Source organism: Uloborus diversus, chromosome 3 (assembly GCF_026930045.1).
Source record: "Uloborus diversus isolate 005 chromosome 3, Udiv.v.3.1, whole genome shotgun sequence".
In the NCBI taxonomy this organism is placed as follows: domain Eukaryota; kingdom Metazoa; phylum Arthropoda; class Arachnida; order Araneae; family Uloboridae; genus Uloborus; species Uloborus diversus.
The window spans coordinates 205276402-205302385 of record NC_072733.1 but is presented as its reverse complement, the minus strand read 5'-3'; the positions used below and the strand labels follow the sequence as shown (position 1 = coordinate 205302385).

At 32.8% G+C, this 25984-nt stretch overlaps 1 protein-coding gene across 1 annotated transcript in view; it reads left to right on the top strand.

Annotated features, from left to right (window-relative positions):
- The first annotated feature begins 1379 nt into the window (after window positions 1-1379).
- Window positions 1380-25984, top strand: part of LOC129219396 (myosin-VIIa-like) — a 157636-nt gene continuing 133031 nt past the window's right edge. The window contains exon 1 of the mRNA XM_054853784.1: window positions 1380-1472. The gene's annotated coding sequence lies outside the window, so the exon portion shown is untranslated. The remainder of the gene's footprint in view (window positions 1473-25984) is intronic.

Genomic DNA, 25984 nt, shown 5'->3' with positions numbered 1-25984 from the left:
TAGATTATTACAATCACCTTTTTTTTTTTACAAACAAAGGATTAGCTTATCTTGTATCAATTTTTTACCATTCAAACACAGAAAAGAATCCCATCTGTTAAATTTTTGTTTAAGAGAAAGTATTTATTTTTTTTATTTATTATTATTATTTTTTGAATAGTTTCCTCAGATTTAAGTGATATAGTTTTCCAATCATTTTTGTAAAAATTAGTATATATAGAAGCTATAGGGCCGCGACACCCCTTTATGCCAGTGCCGATTTCTTTAACCAATCCGCCACTGCATATAGCTCTATTAATCAAGCAAAATTTCTCACAATCTAAGTAGAATAAATATGCTGAATTTTAAATGTTTATCGAAAAATCAAAATAAGTCCTGATTTCCCGATAGCATAGCATAGTTTAAGAAAAATAGAATGTGTTAGGGCACACTGCACAGTGTTTTCTGGTCCATTGTCCTTTACACTCATGTTTCATTTGATTGTAAACTTTATGGCAGAGCCAGAAATCAGGCATGAGTACAGGGAAAGGGCACTGAGGACAATGGCCACCTCCTGAAGCATTAAAGGGTGCCTTCTAAACGGAGCTCCGAGGGCGGCCAGTATATTGATTCAACCCAAGTTTCTCTAAAACATAAACTTTGTTTACAGTTATTTGAAAAAAACAAAGCACACACATCATATTTTGGATAAAAACATTTTTTTTTTGCTAAAAAAGTAATATAGTGAAGTCAGAGGTCAGAGCTTAAAAATAAATTCAACTCACTGGACATTAATTCTTCTTTGTTGGAATTAATAATTAACAGTTTTAAAAAAAATCTCCGATGCCCTCTCCAAAAAATATTTTTGTATTCGCCAATGCACGGAACTCCCCCTTGGAATTTTCAAGGAAACTTTTCAAAATATAAGTGTCGAAATTAAACTTGCAGGCAATGTCCCCTATTAAATAGCCAATGTATTTAATTGACAGGATTAACCCTGATTAACCAAATTTCTCTACTCTGCCGTAGCCTAGGAGGATGCACCGCTCTTCAGTGCTAAATACATTAGCGATTACTCTGCCAGGTGGCGCTTCTCAGATTGGGAAGCGTTGAGTTCAAAAAGAAAAATAATTTGGATTTAAAAAAATACATGTGCTTGTTAAATGCTCTAGTTACATTAAAAATTTTTTTTTTGCATTTTTTGAAAGTACTTACGAAAAACCGAACAAAAAAGAAAAAAAGAAGAAAAAAAAATCTCTTGTCATGTCAGTAGAGCCTGTCGTTCACCTGTGTATAATGCCGAAAGCGGTGGTGAACTTGCTGGGTGTGATGTCTTGTTGAAGTCGTGTAATTGTTTTGTTTTGTATTTTGTTGTCATCGATTTTGATCAGAAGTATCAACAGCAATGACTATCTGCAATAATGTGCCACTAGTTTGTTATTCATTTTGAAAATAATGGGAAGTATGAAATCGGTTTTTGATGTCAAGCACCGGTAAGTTGACGTTGCAAATCTGACAAGTGTTCGTATTGTCAATGTACGTGTTTTTCAATAATATTTATTTTGGTAAATCCTGCTAACGGTAGTGTTATTTCGGTAGATTTCAAAGGTATTTATTTGCTTTGCATTTGTTTTTTACTGTTACATTATTCCTTTCCTTTTATTGGAGCGACTGTTGCATAATTTATGCAAAAATGCAGATTTTAAGTCTGACATGCTTTTGTTTTCACGTTGCCGATTTTTATGCTATTTGAAAATTTGCGCTTGACTCGACTTGTGTTTTCCCTCATCACGATCGAATTTTGTTTAATTCTTAGAAATTAAAAAGTTCCAAGATTTCGCCCCAGGCGATCGTTTATTACATGAGAAACTGTTCGTTCTTCGAAAAATCTAATCTGCCGAATTTTAATGAAACTTTCAACGTGAAAAATAATTATTTTTGAATTCATCACCCCATGTTTTGCTTCAAGACAGGTGGTGCATTTGATTACCGGAGTTTGACTTTGCTGTCACCTCCCTCAACTTGCAATATTTTTTGTAGATCATGTGCTGCCAAAATTTTTGATGCATATAAAATGACCCTTTACAAGTTAGTCCATGTGTTCGCTGACAGTCAGTGTAGCTATGCTAGGATTTGATAAGAATCGACTATTTGTGGACAATCCCTTGCCTTACATGTGTTTAGGTGCTATCCACAATTAATGTCTCGCTTTGAAGGGGGTGGGAGAGAGGTTCATAAATTTGTGAGTTGTGACAAGGAGGATGGAGGAGGGAAACAAGAAGCGTGATATCATTTTTTTTACATCAATATGCTAATTAAAAACAGCATGACATGTGATCATGGAGGAGGAGGGTAAGGCTAAGTGTGACACAAGGGGGCAAGGAGTCGATTTCTTGGGGAAAAAAATATGGGTACTTTTATGGACAGTCCCTTTTTGAGAATCATTGAAACTCAGCCCAAGCTCAATTTTACGAACTTCGGATTCACGAACATTCACGATTCTGTGAACAGCTTACCAGTCCCGAAAAATCTTTTCTTGAAAAAATGCTGTTTGATTTTAAGAAATCTCGATTTTATGAATATTTTTTGTAAGTCCCGAACATTTTGTAGAATAGGGAAGTTGCAACCTATTAAATGTTCATACTTTGGCTATTGGATATTGTTAATTGAGCCTCAAAACTAAAAAATTCACCATCGCCGAATTTTAAAACACCGTGGTTGATTTTTAATGAATTTTTAAAAATCCACCCGCAAAAGTGCGCTTTTCTGAAACGTCACGAGCCTACGTCACAGGGCGCGAATGGGCAGCCTTCCGCCGAAGATCCCTTGTTTTCGCTAGGAACATTTTGAGCGCGATGATATTTATATTTTTTAGAAATTCAATAATCCTATTGAACACACTATGGAGACCGGATTCGTTGAAGCACAATCTAAATAATCTTCCTCAAATAATATCAATAATGATATTCGAATATTTCCGAGAGGATGAGAGGTTTAATGTTCCAGAAACGCGAGGAGTTTAATGCGAGGAGATAAGCTTTTTATGTTTCGTCTTCGAAGTCGAATGCGTGACCTTCGGTTTCTCCCATGACATGGGAACCGGTTCGCTAGCGTTTCTCTCCTATCGGAAAAGCGCATGACGTCACTTCCTATGCCATTTGACGTCACAAGGGCTTGAACTTTAAAAATTAATTTAAAAAAAACTACCTATCGTGTCGCAAAATTTTTTTCACCTATGATGTTCATACATGTTACTCTATCATGTAAAAATAAAATTGAAAAATCGAAAACTTCCCTATTGAACATCTTCTATACAACTCACGGGGTTGGCAACGTGTTACTAAATTTTTGTAGTATTCGTCATGGATTTCTTTGGGAGTTGTCATATAGTGGGGACGGACTTGTAATCCTCTTTGTGTAAAACCTCACTTTTGATGGAAGTTACAGAAAAAATGTGTCATGTCTTCAGAAGTCTGAGAAGTGTTTTTTTTATAAATGTGACAGGGTTCACACATATGTGCAGCATGAAAAAATCACGAATACTCAGGAAATTTGTAATTGTCCTTAAACCATTAGAATTTCTGACGAAAAACAATTTTTAAATAAAACTTGGGAAAAAGTGTCCTGATAACCTTGAACATTGCTTTTTTACTTCCTTGTACTAGGTAAAGAAACTATTGCAATAGAGTTCCACTGTGCATTTTATATTTTTCAACGTATGAAGGATGCACTTTTACGTTAAAATGATTTGACATGAATCAGGACTTTATGAAAACAATTTAAAAATGTAAGAGACATATAATTGAGGGATGTATAAATGATGGTTTACCGCAGGAGTGCCCACCTGGGGCACAGACTGCGGCATTGAAATTTTAGGGGGAGGGTGTGTTTTAAGGGTATTTTTCTCTTTTTTTTGGGGAGGGTCTCCAGATTTGCTTTTTACGCTGATGAAGAATCTCAAGTGTGGCCTTGAAATAGCTATATGCATGTAATAGTAGGGTGCTTTAGGAATCTATGGAAAAGAAACAACTTCGTATTTTTGTTCATCTTACCCCCTTATTTCGTGCCACTTTCTAGAAGGATAATTTATACAAAATTTTGGTAAAATATATTTATATTTAGAGGTGGCGCAGCCGTGTTCATATTTTGTAATATTGACAAAATGAGAATGCAAGGTACAGATGTGATATGCCCCCCCATTTGGCGACATCCAATTTTTTGCACAAAATAAAATATTTTTCTCGTCAATGAGGCGATAATTTTTTAAGCAAGGCATCCGTGGCGAAACTAATCTGTGTTTGGCAACCCGAAGGCAATCTTAGATCTGTTCAAACTTGTTTACTTGGGTTGTTTACTCGGTTTCATGCAGGAGAGATACGTGTTGTTTCATGCAATATACCTTACAGGAGGAAAGCTTATTTTGTGTTAGTTTAAATTCAGTTGTTGTGTTTTGAAGTAAAAACATTAGAAAGTGCCAGTTTCTTCAAACTTAAACGTTAATTAAAAGTTAACTTCAACGTGGTGTGTATCTGTAACGTGCCATTGTCATATGATGTATTGTTTTAGAAAGTTCTTTATTTTAGAATTAAAAAACCTCTCACTTCCAAAATTCTTTGTTTTTACAAATCCTTGAGGGGTTCTTGTAGTTTTTAACTTTATTTTTACTATTGGTAAATTAATGTTACAAAAATAGTACGGTTATTTTGTTCTAAAAGTTAATTCTTATCGATGCCACGAATTATTTAGACATTCTATGAACGTGCCTCCTTTGGGTACTGAATTTCTGAAAATAAGTTGACTCCAGCATTTTATAGAAATATAAAGGTGTTACTTTATGTAAAATATAATAGGTATTTTGAAAGCATGTCTGGATAGCAAATAAATGTATGGTATTTTTGTATTGTTTATGTTTAGGATGTTCTGTTGAGACATTTCTACTTTTCATACATCGAAATTTGAGTAACTAAGTGCTTTTTTGGCTGAAATAGTTATTGATTTTGGGGATGTTTTCCACTTTAAGCATCGCAATTTGAATAGCTTTGCTCTTTTTTAGCAGACTATGGGAAAAGTTTTTGTTCGATGAAATGCATGTTGGAAAATAGCTTTTATTTCTATTGGTACATATTTCACTGGTGAGCTGTTATAGTAATTTGTCAATTTAAGCATTTTAAATACTTTCTAGTAATTGTTCTTTGTGTACAAAAACTTTCTAGTTTCTGGTATTTTTGAACGTATATTCGTGATGTTTTTTGCTGTGGTTTTATATTGTTTTTATATATATATTGTGTTCTGAAGTGCTTTGATCATGTTTTTTTATCTGATTTTTTCCTGTTGGCACTAAAAAAGCATCGCTAAGAACGATGTATGACATATGTCGTCATCAGGGGCCAATCCAGGATATTTTTCTCGCTACCTATTTTTGTGAAAGTATTGCATCATTCTATTTTTGTTAAAGTTTTTTTTTTATCAGCATTGTTTTTGTGAACTTTTAGAGGTATCCTGATTTTTGTAAAAGAGAAGTAGAACAAGTGCAATTTTAGTTTGAAAAGTGTAAATGTCACCTAGTATTATTTTTATGACAGGTTTTGTTTTTTGGGGAGGGGGGGGAGCTAAAAACCTAAGAAGCACCAAAAATACCATCGTAATTTCAGCTTAATGGGCTATATACTGTGTACAGTATTGGAAATTGTGAGAAAAACGGTTCTTCAAAACATGTTAAAAGATTGCGATAATATTGCATAAATACACTTTGGCGAGAAACAGCTAAAAATTAGTTAAAATACCACAAAAAGGTTGCTATTTAAGCGATTGTTCATATAAACGTGTATAGAATTTTATGTTATAAGTAAATTTTGTTTTAAACAGAGAAGCAAATTTTATATTTTAAAATGCGAATTTTTGTGAAATTTTCGATGTTTTTGTGAAGCTACCTGATTTTATTACTTGATTTTTGTGAAAGTACCTATTTCAAAACAAGATTTTTGTGAAGGTACCGAAAAACGGTAGCAAAATCAGCCCATATTGGGCCCTGGTCATACATCGTTTTCTCGGCGACGCTTTCTTGGCACCAACAGGAAAAAGTCGCCAAGGGTGGGGTATATCACATCAGTTCCGAATGCCAAAACTAATAAATTGACTTTATATTTTTTATATTTCTGAAAAAAAAAAAAATTATGCAAAAACAAAAAAGAGTATATGAAAAATCAATCGAATACAGAAAAATACGGAAACCAAACAAATATTGAAAAAATATGAAAGGCAAATCAAATGCAGAAAATGTATAGTAACTCGCTCGTTAGGTCTCAAATTAATTTTTAAGGTTGATTTTTTTGCAACCTCAATACTTTTTTCGAAGGTTCTGAACTACTTGAAGAAGACACTGTCTCTGTTCTTCGTCTTTAGTAATAGTCTTAGCAAACCAGAGAAAAGAAGAAAAATGGGAGAACAAAAAAAGGAAAGGGAAAAAAGGAGGGAGGAATCATAACTGCGAAGTAGAAAACAATTATCTTTATTTTAAGTGCCACAACAGTAAACACTAAAACAGTAAATTTTACTTATTCTTTATGTTTTCTCTTATTCAGAGTTCCTCCCTTTTTCTTTCTTCCTTTCTTTCTTTCTTTTTTTGCATCAGTGTCAGGAAGTCCCCCCCCCCTCAAAGCCCGGGCGGCTAGTTTCCGACGAGGCTGACATGGCCTCTCGTTGGGCCTGCTTTCACCCTCTCCCTCTCCGATAATGACCCCCTCCAAAACCAGAAGCTGGATCTGCCCCTGGTACACTCACAAAAAAAAAAAAAAAAAAAAAAAAGAAGGGCACTGACAATTAAAAAAAAATTTTAGTGCAGACCAAAACTGTCTGCAAGAGGGTTTAATTGTCTGCAAAAATGTCACTGTGTTTCAGCCACATGGCTCATGGTTAGAAAAACATTGTCATTCGGTTCGGAAAATCTGAGGCAATGATCCCACCACATGGTTCAACTACGATGCTAGAAAGACACGGTTTCCCTGAACCTAGTGAAAGAAACCCAATTTCTATCAGTACTTTATTTTAAACTAGCCGCCTTCGGCGACTGCTTGGACAATTTAGCGACGGTATTAATCAATGTTTTTCTTTATGTATCAATATTATCATTCGCCTTTTCACGCCAATGTTGCCACCTTCGGCGGCTGTTTAAATAAATTTCGTGGCGGTATCAATCAATCTATATCTATCTATATCATTAATAGTTTGAATAAAATATTTTCTAGACCTATCTCCAGTTCCGTCGTTTGGAATACTTTTAAAGGAGGGGTATCCCTCCCCCCACTTTTATGTGAAAGCATTGTTTTTTCAAACTCATGGTGTGTGTGGGAGGGGGGGCATTGACACCCCCTTGAAGTTTTTTAAATGACGGGCATGTCTCTTTCTTGCTGTCCATCTACTATATCAACCTGTATATTTGTCTATCTATCTATCTATCTGTCTATCTATACGATCTATGCATATCTACCTCTGTAATTAACAATCTTTTTTAATTTATATAAGTATTAATTTGAAAAAAAAAATTTTTTTTGTCCACTCAATCTCTATCTCTGTATCTACCTAACCAACCGCCAATCCGTAACAAAAACACAGATCAAGCAAAAAATCGCGGGCCTTATTTATTTAATCAAAATAGCCCGCAAAAAAAAAAGGCTCTATGTTCCCCGTAGTGTGCAAAAAGTAACGCTTGCAAAACAATAAAAAGCTATTAAAAAAAAGGTGAAGAGAAGGCAAACAATTTCAACTGGATCACGTGATAAGGTAAGTTCGGAACTCAGCCGGCAAGCGAACAGCTCGCGTTGCGTTCTGCATTTAAAAAAAAAAAAAAACTATTGCGTATTTTGAAAAACTTTTTTCTTCTGAAAGGGGCAGAATGTTTTTACTATTACCAATTAAAATTTTAGAATTGAGGGTTCAAAGCTTTTCGCAGGATGGGTTTCGAAAAAACTAAACCCAGAAAAAAATGCAAATTAAAGGTTTTTTCAAAAATCTATAAAAAATACTAAAATTGCTCTATCTTCAAAACTTTTTCATTCATCATATTTAAAATTAAATTTCCTACACAATAGTACAAAAAATATTCGTCTGGTGTAATTGGTTCGGGGTCTGTGAGGTTAAAAGTGCTAAAAATCACATAAAACATTAAATAATCTAATTAAAATATCAAAAATCAGAGCCCGAGGTGCACATCTTCGGCAAAAATTGCACCTGTATACCAAATTTCATCTTTCTAGCCCTTACCGTTTTCCCGGGATGCGCGCCACTAACACACACACACACAAACTTCTTATTTTATTATTTGTATAGATAGATATGTCACAGGACCTAAGATCGTTGCTTTCTAGAAATGTGTGTGTGTGTAGGCTTCTCTCTCTCTTTACATTTTACCTATTCTCAATTGACATATATCACAGTAGGAAATTTTCATTTCAAAAAGCAAAGCTGGCTTTGTTATTGTCCTTTGGCAACGGATTAAATATTTATTTCAATTCTCGCTCATCAACAGGTTAAAATAAATATTAATCATTTGGGAGATGTAACCATTAATGTTTAAATAAATTAATTAATCAACAAAAACATTTCCTATTCGATCAAATTGCGACTCTAAACCATTCTCGGATAAACTTAATCACACACAAATGATTTTGTCAAAACAGTCCAGCTGTTTAAGCGTTACGGTGACAAACAGAAAAAATACATATAGAGTAAAATCCCTCAAATGCCGACACTAATGGGACAAATGTTTTTGTCCGCAATACAGAAGTGTCCGCAGGATAGGGGTTTAATAATGTTATTTGCATTAAAACTGGGGAATTAAAAAATTGTCTGCATAAAAGGGGTGTCCGTTAGGAGAGGTTTTACTGCATTAAAATGTTAGGGTGCTTAAAAAAAAAAAAAAAATTTATTTTTTCGAATTTCTTTGGTCTTAGCCTGAAGTTTTTTTACACTATTCAAAAGTATTATGTTTGCTAATTTTCAGTTCAATAGAATAATATTTAGAGATGGCGCAACATGATCCAAATGTGATGAAAATCCGCAGTTTTAACAAATAGAGAATAGGATGTATTGCCATTAGCTGAAATAACATTTGGAATGATTTCAAAGGTTTTTTTTTTTTTTTGAAATTCTACACGGTAAGGTTGCAAAAAAAAGTAACCTTAAAAATTAATTTGAGACCTAGTGACAGGACTAGAAAAATCTTACAAATTTTACATCCCCTGTGTTTTTATTGTATAATAATAAAAATATTTGAATCTGTCACATAACATTATCAGAAAAAAAAAACTAATTTAACAGCTTTATATCTTAAATCTCTGATGTTTTTGAACGTCTTATCACGCCCTACTGAGCATGTTTCAAAAGCATTTTACATTTATTTTTCTGATGCTAAATGTATGGTGTCAAATGGTTCAAGGCACAAGGCGATAGCTAGGCATTGATAGATAAAACTTAGATAAAATGAAAAGCTTTCTGCGAACACAAATTTTAACTGAAAAATTTTCTGCAAATAATTATTTTGCCTAACTCACCCTTGAATAAAGAATTAAATTTATATTCAAATATGAAAGAGGCAAAGAGAAGAAAACTGCCAAAACCGTTATTTTTTTCACACATGTGCTTTAAAAGGCTTTTGGAGAAAGGCTTCAACAGAAATTAACTGAGATCTTTTTAAAAATTCCCTTTTAATATATATATATATATATATATATATATATATATATATATATATATATATATATATATATATATAATAAAAGTGAAAAATATTGAAAAGACCACACCAAGAGCCCATAGATGCGCAACGCAGCAAAACTAAAAAGCCTCTAGTTTATTGTTTTTAGCTTAGCAAGTGGTGCGTTTGCCCATTGTTATTCTATATTACATGTACTGGAGCTTAAACATTCTCTTCTAGTTTATAGTTAAAATTTTGGTCTTTTGACCATAATTAATGAATCCTCCACGGCTGATGAGCTCTGGATTCACTCTTTTTCTATTCCTACTTAATAGCTGTTTGCATTTTTCCTTTTTATCATCATTTGTTATTTATAATTTGTTTAATATTTGTAATTATGTTTGCTATATATATATATATATATATATTAACGTTAGCAGTTTGAAAAAAAATTTCTGCGAACCCCGTTCGCACGTTCGTCTATATTATGCAAGACTGCTCATGACCTCTGACTGTCAGAGGGTTAATCAAGAATTATTTCGATATAAAACATAAAATAAGGTTTAAATAAATGGTACATAATAAGTTATCATTAAAAATTATCAATTCTTAATTAAAATATTATAAAAATTACATTCCCAGCTGGGCATGTAAGGGTAAAAGATTAATACCCAATCGGGATATTTACTTGCCCCGGGCATGTCAAGCAATATAATTTTCAAGCCCTGCTAATGAGCAAGTTACAATGCAATTTCTCTATTTGATTTGCCTTTCATATTTTTTCAATATTTGTTTGGTTTTCGTATTTTTCTGTATTTGATTGATTTTTCATATATTCTTTTTTGTTTTTGCATATTTAATTTTTTTCAGAAATATAAAAAATATAAAATCACTTTATTATTGTTTGCATTAGCATTTTGTCAATATTACGAAATAGGAGCGCGCCTGCACCACCTGTAAGTATAAATATATTCTACCAAAATTTTCTATAAATTGTCCTTGTACATAGTGGCACGAAATAAGGGGGGAAGATGAACAAAAATACCAAGTTATTTTTTTTCCATAGATTTCTGAACTGTCATAGTGCTTTTCTACAAAGCTCTTTTCGTCTCTAAAATTACGTTTTTATTTTAAATTTAATTTAATCTTATTCTTATACAAGTTTTATTTTTCACATTTTAATCCATTTTATCTCATTTGCCATAAAAAAAGCTTGCAGCAGGGGTTCTCAAACTTTTTGCTGCACCCTTTGAGATTTAGAATTTTCTTACGGCACCCTAGTCTATCTCTATTATGTAAACAACTAATAATTCTTTATTTTCAGGGGTTTTTTCCCCCACAACTGCGCACATATGTGCAGCATATGAAGCACAGGATTATATCCTCCTCCCTAATACTCTGGTGTTATATTATCAAGACAAGTGTTAATAAAGCGAACCATGGCCCTATCGTACTACAATCTACTTTTCTAGGTTTGGGGAAGAAATGACGGCACACAACCACATTTTTTTTTTGAATTCGTCGACTACATAATTAAGGTTTCAGGAACAGTAAGCAACTTTTTTTGTATCCTAGTTAAATTTCAGGAAACCATGTAGAAACAAAATTTACCGGAAAATAAGATCAGTTGGTTTTAACATCATTCTTCTGCAACAACTTTTGCTACTATGTTGCACTGTTGCCTGGTAGTCAGAAATGGCTTATCGATAACGCTTTATCATCAGTTAAGCTTTTTGGTGACGATGAAAGAGGATCTCGCTGCAAAGCCTATTAATGTTCTTGTGCCAATAAACTCAATAGAAAGAGGATTAGTGAATTTTTGGTTATACTGTATCAAAAAGTAGAAAATTTCTTTAATGGACTGTAACATTATTTGGCGCACTCACCTTACATATACACTGACGAAAACTTCGCGGCACCCCTCACTTCTTCCTGCGGCACCCAGTTTGAGAACCCCTGGCGTACAGGATTTGTTTTTACAGTGGTCAAACATGGCGTCCGATTACCTCGTATTTTTACACTGCGTTCAGGTGGTTTTATTTCTTTATTTTTATTCTTTCTCCGCTGCTATTTTTGTTGTTTTAAGATATGGTTCTATTTTCTTTTTCATTCATTGGCATGCCATCCCCCTAAGCTTAATGGGTTGTTTTTTTTTTTTTTTAATTTTATTTTTGTTAAGTTATGCTCGTAAAATTCTCTTCTCTGAGCTAGGAGCTTTCAATGAAGACCGTGGACATTCACTTTTTATTCCGCCCCCGATGTTTTATGCACGCAGTCGTTTTTCTTCCCTTTTATTGCTTTTAAAAATAAAATTAGGCAAAAAAAAAAAAAAAAAAAAAAAATAAATAAAATAAAATAAAATAAAATAAAAATAAATAAATGAAGATTTAGAACTAGCTTGTACTTGAAGAATTATTTTCAAAAAACTTTCGGTTATCGTTTTATTTAAATCCTACTTTTGAAGTTCACATTTTTTCTTTATAATATTTATGAAATCAAAGTTACAGTTAATAGTTATTGCACCATTTAACAGATATGCTGCTGAATGCATGTAAGTTATTCTGAAAATTTTACTGAAAAAAAACTTTTCGGTATGATGAAAACAACGTAAGCTATTAAATGCTTGCTTAAACTTGATCCCAAACAAAACAGTTCTCTGCAAAGCAAAAAATGTTGAAGTTGTAGGCATCCAAAAAATTTTTTGCTTGAGTAGCAACTGGGGGGGGGGGGAATATTGCAAAAAACTATGGTTTTCATAGCCTAGCCTAGATGATGTGGTATGGATTGAACCCTTTGCCTCCTTCTCCCAAAGTTTCAACTTTTTTACTTGTGTACGAATCTCTTTTCTTTTTCATGTCTTTTTTTTTACAACTTCTAATTTATTTTAATTAAAATATCTTCCAACGCTCAAAATACTCGAAATACTTTGCAAGGTGCAATAGGAATGTAATCTCAAACACAGCACTCATTTTCCAGCAAATTCATGTTAAAAGTTGGAATGATTTCAAAAAAATACAATTTTTACAGTAAAATTTAGACTGTATAAATATAAATTTTTATCAAATAACGCAGGGTTACCCCCCCCCCTAAGAGCAAGGGCGTACCCCCTTAAATATCGAAAAGCTCCCCCAAAAGCAAGAACTCCCAAAAAAGAGAAAAATATCCCTCGAAACAATCCCCCAAAAAATTTCAATAGCTCAGTCTGTGCTATGCCCCCCCCCTCCCTGGGTGGGCACCCCTGAATAACGGGAAAAGAAAAATGGGAAATTTTTAGATGCATGCCACTTTTTTTCCTTCTTTCGTTATATCCTTAATTTTTTTCTTTCTTTTAATTGTCTGATATGCTTTGCCAGGCCGTAAACTGATGACTCGCGGGCCCATGTTATACATTCCTAATCTCTGTAACATTAAAAGTCGTTAACAAGATGGGGAAAAAAAAAAAAAAAAAAACCAGCAAGAGCTAAAGATCAAGATAGGTAAATTTTTCTGGTCGCCAATGGCTAGTAGAAGCAGTTTGGTTGCTATTCTTTTTTTTTCTCCTTGTAGCCCAAAAAAGTAGCTTTTTAAAAAATAAGCGTTTTAACTGCTACTGAAACATGAACATTTGTTGTTTAAAAAAGGTTAATGTAAAAATTACTGTCACTTACATTGATTGTAAAATTACGTGTTAATTATGAGAATTGGCTTTTATTTTATTTTGAAGATAAACGTTTTTCGGACAAATTAAAACTGTTCTTCGCTTTCATGCATAACTTCACTCTTCCATAACTTACTAACAAAGAAGAAAAAAAATCTTAAATAACAAATTCCAAAGGAGGGGGAAAAAAAAGCGACTTTGCAAATGTTTTGGATTTGGTTGTCTGTTTTGGACAATAAGAGACCACCACAACCTCACAGCATTGGCTGCTTTAATTAATCCTTCCATTGAACTGCTTAATTTCTAAACAAAGTCTATTTTTCATGAGCTCCAAGAAAGTGATGACGAGTTGTTTAGTCTGGTTGGACTCAGGAGTTAAACACACTGGCGGATTTACAACTATGCCATCTATAAGCTGAACTAGTTCTCCATTAATTCCTCAAGCATCAAAAGGTAATAATTGAGAAAGAGGGGAGGGGGGTTAAAAAAAGTTACTCAGGCAGATCAATAGGTAGCAAAGGAGTTAAAATTTGAAGTTGAATTAATAAATGATGGATAAATGTTCTCTAAATTAATGGGAAGAGTTAGGTTGTTATATCTGGCAAATGTTTTAATTTATTGAGTTTAATTTTTCATGGTGGGAGTGGGAGTCAAATATCAGTATCTACACAACTTCGATATTTAGTTTCTGTGACTGCATGGGTTGAAAATCCGGCTTTCAGTAGGTAGGTTGTGGCAAATGGAAGAACACGCTTTGCTTTTGCAACAAGCGGTTGGTATTTTTGTTTCTCAAACAAATCCAAAATGTAGGATTATAAAGCAGAGGATAGGTAAAGGGCAGTACAGCTAAACTCTCGATTATCCGCGGGATTGGGTAGCACAATTGCCGTGGATAAACCGAAAAAGGTTAAAATGAGGGAAAAATAAGGTAAAAATTTTCCTTCCTTAAAAACTTAGCTGTATTGATGCCTAATACTTTCTTCAAACAGTGAAAATATATACAGAACAGTAAAAATGTTTAGTATTTTTGCACAACAGAACTTACCATCAATGTAGAACAAGTATGTGCGATGAAGAAAACACAATAAATAAATAAAACAAAAACAACTGGGTTTAAATTTACAATTTTTGACGAAAGACAGTTATTTATGTTTGCTTTTTGCTGCGAAAATACATGTTCCTGATAGTCGATTGACTCGCAGATAATACACCCCGCGAATAATCGGGAGTTAACTGTAACTGCAAGTTTTTCATTTCTCATTTTTTTTGCATTTTTGTCACTTGTAACGTTAGCTATGGTGTATACAAACTTGCTTATTTGGTTTCCGCTGAAGAAAAGGCCCAATAAAAACGTCTAATTCCAACATTTCCCTATTGTTAGTATTGAATCTAACCCACATTTCTTCAAATACTATCTCGAAAACTCATTTCTGCAGATGTACTACCGTTTACCTGCTCATGGCAGTATATTTCTTGGTAGATTGATTTCCAGGTGAAGTTTTATGTTATGTCTATCAGACTATTGACCAGGCAAAAAAATATCGTTCACTCTCCATATTTGCTTCTCAAGTTTCACATTTAAGCATTTAAATTCAGTTTTTAGTGTTTTTTAATGACTAATTTTATTTTGCCAGCGGATTACTTTTTAATGACTTAATTTAATTATATGGCTGATTATTAAAAGTAGCTTTTTGATATTTTTAAATGACTTATTTTAATATATACCTATATTTCTTCTGTGCGCGTGTTTGTAGTCATAAGGCTTTTAAACGGCTGGACCGATTTTGATCAAATATTTTGTATGTAATTAAGTTGATCCGAGATTGGTTTAGAGTCGCGATGGATCGAGTCGGAATCGTTTTTGATAATTAATTCATTTAAACATTGGATGGTTATATCTCCCAACTGATTAATATTTATTTTAACCTATTGTTGAGCGAGAACTGAAATAAATATTTAACTGCTGCCAAAGGACAATAAGAAAGTCAACTTTGCTTTTTGTAATGAAATTTCCTAATCTGTTATGTCAATTGAAAATAGATAAATCGTAGAGAGAGAGAGAGAGAAACCTTAATTTCTCTTAAAAGCAACGATTTTAGGTCCCGTGATCTATTTTAAAGTGAAGTACTGGAAGAAATCGGAGTTTTTTTTTTTCCCACTAGGTTCACGCAAAACGCGTCTTCTGTCGCATCGTTGGCATCAATGGCAAGAACACTTTGAGGATTATTAAACTAATCAGTACATTATTAAAGACAAAGATGGTAGACACGGGAATTTAAAGGCGAAAAAATTTTTTTTCATCCAGTAAATTACAACAGGGTAGCTCTGTACACAAAAGATCAGTGCAGTGGAAGAGTTTTACCTTTGGTGGAAAGAACAAATTAGGCAAAAAATGAAGATCATTCAATTACGCAAGGAAAGATAGTAAGTGAGACAAATGCTCAGCGAGAGATCAGGATTTAAAAGTTTTCGATCGGACCGCTAATCGGTCGGAGTTCGCTCCGCTTTATGATCGGCTAGATTACATTAATGTGGTGGCTTGGCGACTTTGGTCAGAAACAAGAGAGTTTCGTGATTATTTGTTTACATTTTGAAGCTACTGTTAATGTTATTCATTGTAATTTTTTTGTTTATTTTGGCGAAATATTTTAAATTGCAAAGAATTGTTTTTGATTTTTAAAGAGTGTTTAGTCATTTTAGTTGAAGAATGTTTATTTTACATCGGGGGGTGGGAGTGATTTCCGCTTATTCAGGGAATTGTTCTTACCTTTATCATTTTTAAAACGATATCCGTTCGATTATTGTATTCTTTTTCATATGGTGGACGTTGCAGCGGGATTTCCCGTTTGTTCTAGATGGGTAGTTAGTTTTTTACACTTAATATTTAAGGACGATTTTTATCCGTTGAGTATGGCTGAAGGAACAAACCATACAATCTATGAAGATCATTCAAGTATGCGAGAAAAAAATGCTAATAAAACAAATGCTCGGTGGGCATTAGATAAATCAAGTTGTAATATATATTCCGACTCCGAGCAGCTTAAAACATTTTCTTTTTACTTTTTTTTTTCAACAAAACGGTTTACTTTTTTTTTTTCAACAAAACGGTTCAAAAATCTTTCAGAAAGATTTTTCAACTTTTCAATTTACAAAATTTGAGCACAACAACGTCTGTCGGGTTCTCTAGTTATATTTAAAAGTACATTAAAATAGCAAAATAATGCATGGTGTGCTTCGAACGAAACGTGGTGGAAAATACTAGGATTGACATACACTTGCAGAGTGTCGCCACTAGGTAATCTTTAGTGCCAAAAAGCGATAAATTCGTTATACCGCCAATTTACATCTATTCTGTATATCCTAGTTATTTAAACAATTTACAATTTATACACTAGATAAAAAATGAAATTGAAGGACTTTTCAAGAAGACTCAGACTTATTTAATTATTTTCAAGGACTCTAGAACAATTAAACTTATTTAATTAAAATTCATTTAAATTTTCCAGTCTCTAACAATTTAATGCTTGATTGTATCGTTTTACCGAATTGTTCTAAACTTGTAAGAAACTTCTGTTTTAAGTTTTTTTTTTTTCAAAAACTATAGATTTCTCATTGCTACAATATTTTTTCGAGCACAAGTATTGTGAAAAACGAAGAAGAATAGAGGTAAAGCAATATGTTTTTTTTTTCTTTTGCTAAACAGATTAATAAGTTGAAGTAAGATGAAAGCAAACAATAACATAAGAACTTCTAGAGTACTGAATTTGGGATTAAATAATTAACAAGATTTGAAACACGTGAATCACAAAAAAATATCTCAAGCTATATGTAACAGAAACGTTAGAACCATGATTTATACATTTTTGATGACGAATGTATCAAAATTCGGGAGGAACAATGCCGGGAGGACCAAGATTCAGCTCCAGCAAGGAGCTGAATTTTGGTCCTAGCCCCTTCGCTAGAAATTTTAAAATTCAAGCTTTGTAACTAAAATTTCCCAAATATTCAAGGTTTTTGAGCACTTGAAAATGTAAGGATTTTTTTTTTTTTTAATTTTCATTTTTTTTCTTTATAAACGAATTATGCAGTTTTTCGGAAGTTGAAGGCCCCCAACAAAGCGAGGTCCCTAAGCTATATATTTTTTAGTTTATAGGGCAATCCAGCCCTGCTAACAATAATGCGTTAAAGTAAAGACAAGTGCTGTTGAGGGGTGTGGAATCAGGAGGAATGTAACTGCTGCATTTATAAGCCGAAATAAAATGAGAAAAATTAATTTCTAACTGGTCCGGTAGTTGTAGCAGCTTAGTCTCTTGAGTGACTCTACTCTGCATCTGCAACATTTACTAGGCAAGATAGAAATAAATTTTCACGCTTTATTTCGGCTTAAAAATGCAGCTGTCCCACTTCCCCTGCAATCCAATTCTTCCCGACTCTCCATTAATTAGTGTAATTACCAACGCGTAAGTAAATAAATCTTTGGGAAAAAAAAAAAAAACAAAACAGAAAATGATAAAAATTAGTCCCCCCCCCCAAAAAAAATCATCATATGAAATATTACTGTAAATAGAATTAAATGAAGAAACGTAGAAACGTTTCTAATGCGGGCAGGTAAAAATCTCTCAGATGTGGTCGCATTTTCCCCACATCCTATGTAGTGGAGGCTGAGAATCTCTGTTTTAGATGATATCTAACAGTCAATTACTTAAGCAAAAAAAAAAAAAAATAAATAAATAAATAAATAAATAAAATAAATAAATAAAATAAAAATACAAAATCCCCCCCCCTCAACCGAAAACAAGATCTGGGAGTAATCTCCAGGGCCAACGATAGACCGTGTTAGCCTATAGCCAGAAACTAAGGGCCTGGCTCTTGAAGGGTGGGGGTGCACATCGGAGTAGCATTAATGCATGGGTGAAGGGGGCCTGCTAGCTCCCGACGGGCCCTGTTCGTCCTTATTTTGCACCAGCAGTACCCGCACGGCGATGCCCGTGCTAAGAAGTTAAAGGAAGTCCGTTGAACGAAAAAAATCCACGCCCCTCCCCCCCCCCATCCCCATTCTGATGTGAAATGATCATTTTTCTTCAACTAAAATGCGTACACACCTTTTCAAAAAACCTATTAAAGTCTCTTTGAACAGTAGGTTCCAATTAGGTAGATATCGGCACAATAATCTCATTGACATCTAAAATGATTTTTCACGGGAAATTCTCTGCTGCCAGAAAACATAAACGCGGTGCTAAATTGGCAGTTATCGCTTATTCTTTTCTTTCAAGCCATGCTCTATTCAAGGCGAATATTGGGGAAATGTGAAAATTTCGATGCCTAACAAACTACTGGCGTCAAACAGATAGAACTTATGGTGTTAAAATAATATGTCTGAGGTCAGCTGGTATTTTTCAGAGTCTTACGAATGATTGGTGCCAGTTTCACTCGCGGAAGACATGCACCAATCAGATTCATTTTAAACCTCGTTTCTTTTCTTTTTTTGCCTTTATTAAAAAGTAGTTACCACAAATCGCTGCAGTCTACTTTTTTTTGTATCGAACTACTCGCTTCTCTACTTTTTAAAAGTTATGCACTACACTAGAAATTACTAAAAACTGTAGTTACTACAGTAGCGTCGCTACTTGTAGCGCGTTACTTCCAACCACTGAACCGGCTGAAATAAGATTATTTTAATTTTCTAATAAGGAATGTGTTTTTGATGCACTTTTCTTTAGATACTTAATTTTAGCTTGCTGGGTCGTTTCTTTGCTGTATAGTCTCTTCTTTTTTGCCGATTTCGTGTATGTCGGATTATTTGTTTGCATCTTAAGTTGAAAAATACTTTAAAACAAGTTTAGACTGCACTTAGAAATGCAAAAACAAATTTTTGTTCTGGAGTTTGCCTGTCAACAAATGGCGGTACGAGACCCTGCAGGAGGAAAATTATTTCCGGTTTCTATGCGTACAATAAAATAAGCTGTTTTTTTTTTCTTTCTTTTTTTTTTTTTTTTTTTGTGTTGCACGTTCCCGGGAAAAAATTTTTGGTTTTTAATTTTTGTAATTTATTCTAATACTTTTTCTTTTTTTTTTTTAAAAATCTCGGAATTCGCTCTTTAGTTACTTTACTTATTTGGTTATGCAAAAAAGTCTTAAAAGTTGGATTAGAAAATGTCTATAATGAATGATAATAGAAAATAAAAATATGGAAATCTGGCTTATTCATCCCCACTCGTGGAGCTGAATGGGCCATTGAAGGGAATGTATGGGCCACTGAATGAAAACATGTGAAATTTTAATATTTTGTTTACTAAATATGACAAAATTAAGGGCACTTGACATTATATGATGCAAAAGCGTATTGAAATAGTAAGTTATACACATTAATGTTTTATAAACATCAAAAGTGATGCGATTAAATCACATACTAATTGTAGCAGAAAAATGACTAAATAATGAGAATGTAAGAAAGGAAGAACATAAAATATGCACAAAAATAATAGATGATACGCATTATGATTTAACGAAATTTATATTTTTCAAAATTTACATTAAACGGCAGGGTTGTAACAGCACGGGGATGTTCCAGCAGTAATTTCTGGCTGTAGTTATTTCCTAACAATGTCTTCAAGATTCACAACACTGACATCTGATAGGTGTGGTAGGTATGGTCAATAACTGGACAGTTCATCTTAATCATTTATAGAAATACTTATGTTTCAAATAAAAAGCTAATGTTTCTTAGGGTTAAAATGTGCAAATTACTTTTTGGAAATTACTATAAACCTATTCTAACAAGACAGTAATCTAAATCTATGATAGCCAGTTATGTTTCATATTAAAGAGAAAATTAGAAAAAAAGGAAGAAAAACCATAATTTGGTGGTCCATCCATAACCATGATATAGGAGCCCATTCAGCTTATACATCAGTAAATATATTCAGGTATTTTTGATACATTAAATTCAAATAACATCAAAATACATCTTAAAATTAGATTACAGATATAGAAAAACTTGCTAATACACATAAAATTCAGTGAAATAATGGATACTTTTTAGCTGGTATTTATTTTACTGAAAAGGGAAAACATTACTTTTCAATCAGATTCTTGACCATCCTACTCTAGTGGAAAAATGGCTTCTCGAAATAAATATGAAATTGGACGAGTTTAGTAGAACAAATAACAGCATCTATTGGTCATCTAAAATAATTTTATGCAAATACTTTTTCATGTTTTGTTAGTGGCCCACTCATTACAACTATTCCCTACATTACATAAAAAGTAGTCGAAAACTTTGTACTGCATAGTGAATAAAATATGACAACGTATATAAAGTACAAATTCAGAATGAAAAAAGGTTAAAAAACCAGCAAACAGCTGTTTCGGCACTCTAAAGTACAAGTGCCCTCATCAGTGCAATTAAAAACGAAGACAGGTTCAACTCGACTAAAACACAGTCGAGGCGAACATTGGAATGAGAGACGAGTTGTAAAAGATATGAGAGCAGTACCATTGTCTCTCATTCCAATGTTCGCCTCGACTGTGTTTTAGTCGGGTTGAACCTATCTTCGTTTTTAATTGCACTGATGATGGCACTTGTACTTTAGAGTGCCGAAACAGCTGTTTGCTGGTTTTTTAACCTTTTTTCATTCTGAATTTGTACTTTATATACGTTGTCATATTTTATTCACTATTCCCTACATTGTTTTGAGTTATGCAATGTAGAGACCCCTGCCTATAGGAGCCTTAATGCAGTGCCAAATCTCTAGGGAAAGTAAGCGGAGACCCTTGCGCAACTTTTGGGGCGGGGAGGTGGAAGGGGGGAAATTCTCCTTATTTCTGTGTGTGTTTTTTTTTTTTTTTGTAACTCGATGTAAAAACTTGAAGAAAGATGGGAAAGGGCGGCAGTTTTGCTCCGGCTCGAAAAAAAAAATCGAAGTTCGGCACTGCCTTCATGCAATGTATCTAGCGGTGCGACATTGTTGAGACTGTCAAAAATGTTCTCTCTTATTGAGCAGTCACATTCCTTATTGTTATCATTTGACTGTTTTGATGTCCTATGGTTTTATTTTCTCCCCGCCTCCCTCTGCAGCACCATCGTCGACCGGCCCCTCCCGATGCTGCTCCTCTAACGAGCAAAGTCTCCAGTTTGTGTTCATATCCTACCCACACACGCATACATATACACACACGCACACATACACGCATGCATACACACTCACAGACGCGCCCCCCCCACACACACACATATCCACCCACTCATGCCTGCACACAGACACAAACACACACACGCACTCGTGATTGCGAAGTACATAATTTGAATTCCAGATGTCAAAATTCAATCTTTTTTTTTTATTAATTGTTGTGAGTTAGGAATAAGATGTTTATGGTTTTAGTGCCTCGCTTTCCGAAGAGACCGAAGTATGAAATTTAGTACGACGAGTTTTACTGAAATTAACATTAATAAATATAGATACAGATTGATAAATATTAATAGTTATAAATATATAACTTAGTATATAAAGCATATGCAAAGATATATTGATAGATATAGATGAGACAAATACAGAGATAAATTTGAACATATAGGTGAAAATGGTAATAGATATAGACTTGAATAGTTTTTATACCACATTCAAAATTATTTAAGCAGCCGCCGTAGGCGATGCTCTTGGAGTAAACAAAAGATGTCATACACAATGAATTGTTCACAAAGGCGAACCTTCTAGACGCCGAAGGTGGCTTGTATATGTGTAAAGTTTCCTAAAATCATGATCCGACGGAATTTTTTTTGTCAGATTTTGTTATTGATCCAACAGAAGAGATATGTTTGGTGATAAATTAACGAACGCCTATGGGCATCATAATTCATACATGCAATTTTTCGACTGATTAGTGGTAATCCGTGAATTTCATTTTCCAGATACGCGGAATCCAACTTTTTTGGTTATTCCGTTTATTTTTATTTATTTAATTATTTTTTTTAAGGGGAATCAAAGGAGAACTAATAGGGAGTTGAAAAAAGAACACAGGCCTGTAAAATATTGCTTTGCATTTCTGTTCAGTAAACTTCTTATTGTTTACTGTTGTAGGGAATAATAATTTATACGGCAAACTAATATTGCATATACGTCTGCCTTAGCCCTGACCTGAGGACGGTAATTTACTGCTTTTAATAACAGACGTTTTGCACATTTGCATTGTTTCAAAAACTGCAGAATTCATGAATGTCTCCTTTTTTTATTATATATATATATATATATATATATATATATATATATATATACAACATGAGATACATATTTTAAATATAAATTTAAAGACATTGAAAAAATGAAAGAATAAATACTAAAATGTACTGTAATGCCAGCGCAAAGCTGCTAGAAACAAAAACAGTACAAACATATTCATTAATAAACAATCTAAATAGAATCGAAGATGCAAAACACAAGAACATACAAATGAAAAAAGGTGAACCAAGGACCAACACTTTCTCAAGGGGAGGATTGGTCCCTAAATGGTTAGGGACCAATCCTCCCCTTGAGAAAGTGGTTCATCCCTGGTTCACCTTTTTTCATTTGTATGTTCTTGTGTTTTGCATCTTCGATTCTATTTAGATTGTTTATTAATGAATATATATATATATATATATATATATATATATATATATATATATATATATATATATATATATATATATATATATATATATATATATATATATATATATATATATATATATATATATATATATATATATATATATATATATATATATATATATATATATAAATATATATATATATATATATATATATATATAATATATATATATATATATATATATATATATATATATATATATATATATATATATATATATATATATATATATATATATATATATATATATAAGATGGAAATGCTTCGGTTTAATGAAGCTTTATTCCACAAGTGTGGTGTCAAATACCATCTACGAATATTTCAAACATTTCAAGCTGACTCTCCTGCTGCAAAAATTAACGCCATTTTCAGACATTGCTTTAACAACTGGGAAAGAATTTAGAAAAGAGACGTGTTGGGGGGGGGGGGGGGGGAGTTGATCCAACCATCTATAAATCGTTTAAAACTGACCAGACTCCCATTTAACTGGAATTGATTAAAATCAATTCGTTCACTTGCTCGATTTTAAAGGAATTGTCTGGAAGCATACCCCAGACTAATTTATTTCCCTTTCTTCGTGACACAGGCCTTCCTCAAAGATATTTATTGTTTGCCGTGTAATGCTTTGTTTCTTTCAGTATTCAACGGTTTTCCCAACTTTGTGGTCTATGACTGTTTCATTTCAACATTTTACTTTTTCTTCCTTTTTTTTATTTTTTGAAAGTTTGCTTTCGATTTCACTCTTAAAAATGTTTTGTGTACAATTGAATTTTATTTATTTATTTTTTTTTTAATTCGTTTTCTCGAAACAAATGTTTGATTCCATTTAGCCAAATGAGACCGTGAGAAGCAAAGGGATGTAAGTGGACATTTTCAAGTTTTTAGTTAAACACGTTCTAAGATCCGGCCGTAGGAAGCTTTCGTTGAAAAGTTTGTCTAAATCATTCTGTATAGCAGCACCTACCAGGGCTACCAATACTATCTCTTTCCCCAAAACAGAGGTGAGGTACGCTTACCATTTGTACTGGTTATCTCCAAATTTTTAATTTGGCACTTTCTTCTCTTTGCTTCTCACTGTCTCAAATGTGTTTTTGGAACTGTTAAATAATTATAATAATAAAAACTTTTTCAAAATAGTTATTTATTCTTTAATGTAAATAAACAATAAGGACATTCAGTGATTCTTAAATGACTTGTATTGTGCATATCGATAAAGAGTTAAAAGATAAAAGCATTTTGTTACCAAAAAAAAAAAAAAAAATCAAGCTCTGTACACTGTTAAAAAAAATGTATTCAAAAATGAAACTCTGAATGTATTCATTTTTTTTTGAATACAATTGATTCAAAAATGAGTAAATGTGGCATCAAATACAAACATACGAGAAATACGAGTCATGAAATGAGTACATGTGTTTCTCAAAATTGAACCTTATTGATTCGGAGCTGTATTGAGTAATGAAAGTATTCAAAAATGAGTAAATTTTCATTATTTTTGAATACCCATTTTTAACAGTGTATATAGCCATACTTTTGGACTAATTTAGTCGGAATGGTTTAACTGATTTTTGAGTAGGAATGCTCTTTATTAAAATGAGCATGTTGAGCATATTTCATAAAACGTAGTTTTACTGGTGATAGCGAGTAGTGGCGGTAGAATTATTGTCATTAAATAAATTGATATCAACATTAAATTTAAATAAATAATTAGTTTCCTGTTGAAATTCACGATGCGAATTCGGCCTCATTTATATCAATCATTAAGTTAATTTAACCGGAAATTTATGACGCATCACATGTGCGTTGAAATTCAATACAATTTTCCAAAATCATTTTACAACATGCAAAGAAAAAGAAAAGTGAGAATTGTCTTTGATTTTAACTGTTAGTTTCTTTATGTTGAGCATTAAATATTTTTTGCGGTCGGGTATCATGTCATAAATGCTCATTCCCAGTCTTAATGTACCACACTGATATAAAAGCGTGGTTTCCGATGACCTTTCACCAGAATAGAAGTTGACAAGCACATTGTAAACAAATGATTCCCAAATGTTATGGGAAACAAGTTCATCAAAGTCTGTGAGCTTCTTTTGTCTCCAACGCTTGACGGGATTTCGACACATAAAACTACTCCGACCCGAACCATTGTGACATTCTTTGAAAATGATTCAGGGTCAAGGATAATTCATTCTGATCCCCGAAGTCTTTTCAAAACATAGTCAAACCTCTGCTATCTTTTAAATTTAAATTTTGAGGACATATTTTATTTATTTATTTATTATTATTATTATTATTATTATTATTTTTTGTTGTAGTTGCATTTGTAATCGGGATTTAGGATTGCAAATTTAAAGCTTGCACTTACATCAAAATTTATTGATTTAAATTTCCTGTACAAGATTTAAAATATTTTGATTGCGATTATGCTTGCACACAAATGTAATCGATTGAAATTGAATATTATTTCATAATCGTGACTATATATATATATATATATATATATATATATATATATATATATATATATATATATATATATATATATATATATATATATATATATTATATATATATATACTCCTAGCCTTATATTAATAGTGAAACTCGCTTAAGTTCTTTTCCTTGATCCCAAAATTTGAAGTTTTGTTTTCTAGGTTTTCCTGCCACAATTTTTTTTGTTCGTCTAAAATTTAAAATGATCATATTTTATTACTTCTTGCATGTTTTATTCATTATTTTATTTTTTTTAACCACTGATTAACGGTTTATCCTTTCCATCCCTGCTTTATCCTTCTGCACGGTTTCCTTATTTAATAAAAAGTTGAAAAAAAAATATATTAAAAGCGATGAACATAATCTCTGTTCGACCACGTGCTTCGGAGCTACAAGTGCTACAAGCAACCCACCTTTCTTTTACTGTGGAAGAAAGTAAATACACGCGAAAAATTAGTATTCTTCTCGGCCTACCTCCATTTCACTTTCAGAACGTGAAAGCAGTTTTCATTGCAAATTTATGACGAACAACTTTGAAT